General features: G+C 37.0%; 1 non-coding gene across 1 annotated transcript; it reads right to left on the bottom strand.

Moving 5' to 3' along the window:
* Positions 1-1,568: 1,568 nt before the first annotated feature.
* On the bottom strand, positions 1,569-1,673 carry LOC144306296 (U6 spliceosomal RNA). The gene has a single exon (XR_013373368.1). It is a non-coding gene; the product is annotated as a U6 spliceosomal RNA (small nuclear RNA).
* Positions 1,674-3,478: the final 1,805 nt, after the last annotated feature.

Here is a 3,478-nt window from a genome sequence, read left to right as displayed (position 1 = left end):
CAATTTTAGGGTTTTTTTCATATTGACTTCTTACCCCCAAGATACATACTGTGCTCAAGATACAACTCCCAAATTTTTCCCTTTAGGAATGGAAATAGAGATTCATTACTAATTCATATGTTTCATCACTGTGGCTTCCTCATTTACATAAAAGTTCTGTAATTCTAGCTGAAGAAAGATTTAATTAAAATCTTAACTAAGGACCTCATTCTTTTCCATTTAAATATGAGGAAGGGTAATTTATTCTTCCAGTTGCTTTTAGTTGATGGTTTTAGGATCCAATAACTGTAATTACTACAGTAAAAGTAAAATTGCATATTATAATTTGGATTCTGGGGTGTCCTTAAGCTAACAAATACACATGATGACTAAAAAAAGTAGCAACATCAGGTATAATCATCTGGATGTTTTTTAAAAGGCCAACACAAATCCATCACAATCCCAACATTAAGCTAAGTTCAAATGGTAGTTAGGGTATTGGTGCATATTTGTCAAACTCTGGTAAGGAACCAAGAACATTCTTATGTTTATCATAACGTCTTTCTCCCTCTACCACCTTTCTCATCTTCATTCAAGCCAATTATTAAAATAAGGCAGCTAATGAGCCCAATATTCACTGATAGCCAAGCAGGAAGCTTCTGGGTGTGAACCAGACTGGGGATGACTCATTGAAAGCCAAATGTTTGTATGGAAAGCTCCCCCTAAAATGGCACAAAAGCAAATATTTATAAACACGTTAAAAAATCATTTTGGAACTCTTGGAAGGAGGGGTTAAAATATTGCCATCCATTCCTAATTACACCATTTTGATAAAACATTGCTTTGCTACCATTGTGCTGACCCAGGTTCTAAGCCTTTCAGAAACAGGGTTGCTATAATTGGTAGGACTGTCCTGACTCACAGTATTTCTTTTTTTTTTTTTTCACAGTATTTCTTATTTTGAAATATGATTCTATTTTGATAACTTCAGTCCAATCTGTATTTTGAATGCATCAGAAATTCAAGTGCAACTTGTGAGAATTGTGAGTTTCCTATAGCTATGTCTCAATTGCAACCTATACAGAGTTCATGAGAAAAGAGTGGTTACAAATGGAAATTTGTTTCTTGCTGAGTAAACTTTGACCTCAAATGGTTTAAGCATATTTTTAATTCTGTACCCTAATGTTATCTATTGTTTTAAACACCCTTCTCTACCCCTCAAGCAAATAAGAAATGGTTGTTTTCATTCTGACAGATATTTTTGGTGCACATCAGTTTCTGCTTAGACTTAATCAGGCCTTTGCTTGATAAGTCCATGACTGAGACTCTTCAGGGCCTGGGGGAAGTCAGCTCCTATTAGAAACTATGTCTGAAAATGAGGTGATGGTAGTGGTGGAAGTTTGGTGCTTTTTTCCATCTGGTCCAGGCTTGAAAAGGAATGGGGTGGGGGATGGGGGACAGGAAGTGGTCAGGCCAAAAGGTCAGCACAGCCCTCCTGCTCAATCAAGCTTCCTAACTCTTTTTCTGTGACACTCTACAGGTGTTGTTAGGTTTGTTGGCTGATTTTATTTTATTTTATTTTATTATTTTTGAATATGGAACACTCCACAAATTTGTGTCTTCCTTGTGCAGGAGCCATGCTAATCTGTTCTGTATCATTCCAATTTTAGTATATGTGCTGCTGAAGGGTGCACTTGTTGGCATACTTTAAAAAGGATGTTGAGCCATCAGGCATCGATGACTGAACTCATTGAGCTAAGCAGCGGTACTCCTTTAGAATTTTGTCTTGTATCCAAAAAACTAATGAGAAGAAGTTAGAATAGTGGCTATAGAGAGATGTGAATAGAAAGGCTAGTATCAAGGAGAGATAATATCCTCTTTGACCTCCATTTTGGGACTGGTGTTATCTTTTTCTGTAGCAAAAACATCCTGACCAGATTAGTGTATGGGGACTGAGTTATAGATATAGCCCTGCTTCTTTTAGCAGAGATCATAAGAAAATAGTTTCTCCAGATAAATGAATTTCCTAGATTTCTGGAGTTTCCCCCCATTGAGTACCAAATGTAAAAAAAAAAAAAAAAATTTCAACTACAGGAAATGGAGGGACTTCTGTGGAATTTGATTGAAGGGGTAGGAGCGGTTACGTGAAAGTTTTTATTTCTCTCTTTATGCTCTTCTAATAAAGAGTACATTTTTAAATAAAATTAATACATATTATTTTATTTTTTTAAAGATTTACTTGAAACTGTTTTTATACAAATAAATGGGTTACATATTTTGACCTCTCAGAGCCAAACTGAGTTTTCTTATGATGATTATCATCACTAAAAAACTCCATTCTTCTCCGTACTACAATACCCTCAGGTAGTCCTGGCATGTTCTAAATGGTTTATTCCTACAAAATGTCCTCAGATTTCATATTTATTTCTCAGAATGTTTTGCTGAGATTGTTAGCTGTCATTCATATTGACAGAACCCCATCGATCTTTAGCAGATAGATAACAGATAACTCCATCTCTCTTTTGAATTTGTTGTCCTAATTTGATGCTCTCCAATTGGCTGACTGGTTGGTAAGTCACATAAACAAACTTGTTAATAGTCTATGTAAAATTAAATCAAATGAGCATAGAGTGTATGCTCAAGGGTCACTCCTATGAGCAATGTACGAAAAAAAAAAGCTTTAGTACATTTATTTGGAGATTTGTCTTATCCTTTATATTTGGATCCCAGCTGTGATTCAGATTCAGATATTAGATGACACTGGATAAAAGAGTTCTATATCTAAGCGAAATGATGGTCTGCTGTCATGGAATAAAATGAGTTGCATCCTTTTTCCTTCCCTTGTGAAATTGCTTAATAGCAATCCAGGTAGATGCTTATGATATTAAGTTGTAGTTATTCTCTTTCTTCAGGCTAATTGAAATGCCAGCCCTACACACGTTGCCAGTTCTAGAATACTATTTTAAATTAGAAATAATTGCCAGAATTTGGATAAGAATTCATTTATAGTAAATGTTCCCAAACGTGATACTGTACATTTGGTCTTTGTCTCTGGTTCCTGACACAGAGCTTCTACCCTTAGAATTTCCTGAAAAGAGTGTTAGGGGCACCTTGTTTCTCATTCATAATCAGACCCTTTCAATCACATCAGAATTGTATACGCTAAGAGGACTGTGGGTGGGCCCCTAGGTAGCTTTAGGACATGGGCTGATTGCCAGAGGAGCCAACCTTGTTAGTGAGTTAGAACTTCCAGCCCCATTCTCCCAAATTCCCCGGAGTGGGGAGGTGGGGGGTTGGGGAGTGGGGGGAGAAGCTGGAGATTGACTTAATCACCAATGGTCAATGATTTACTGACTCATGCCTATGTGAGGCAACCACCTTAAAAATCACTAAATGATGAGGTTCAGAAAGCTTCCTGGTGGGCGAACATGTCGAGGTGTTGGGAGGCTGATATGCCTGAAGAGGCATGGGAGCTCTTTGCCCCCATCCCACTTATATT

The sequence above is a fragment of the Canis aureus genome, chromosome 36 (assembly GCF_053574225.1).
Source record: "Canis aureus isolate CA01 chromosome 36, VMU_Caureus_v.1.0, whole genome shotgun sequence".
Lineage (NCBI taxonomy): Eukaryota > Metazoa > Chordata > Mammalia > Carnivora > Canidae > Canis > Canis aureus.
This window is presented reverse-complemented; position numbering and strand designations above follow the sequence as displayed.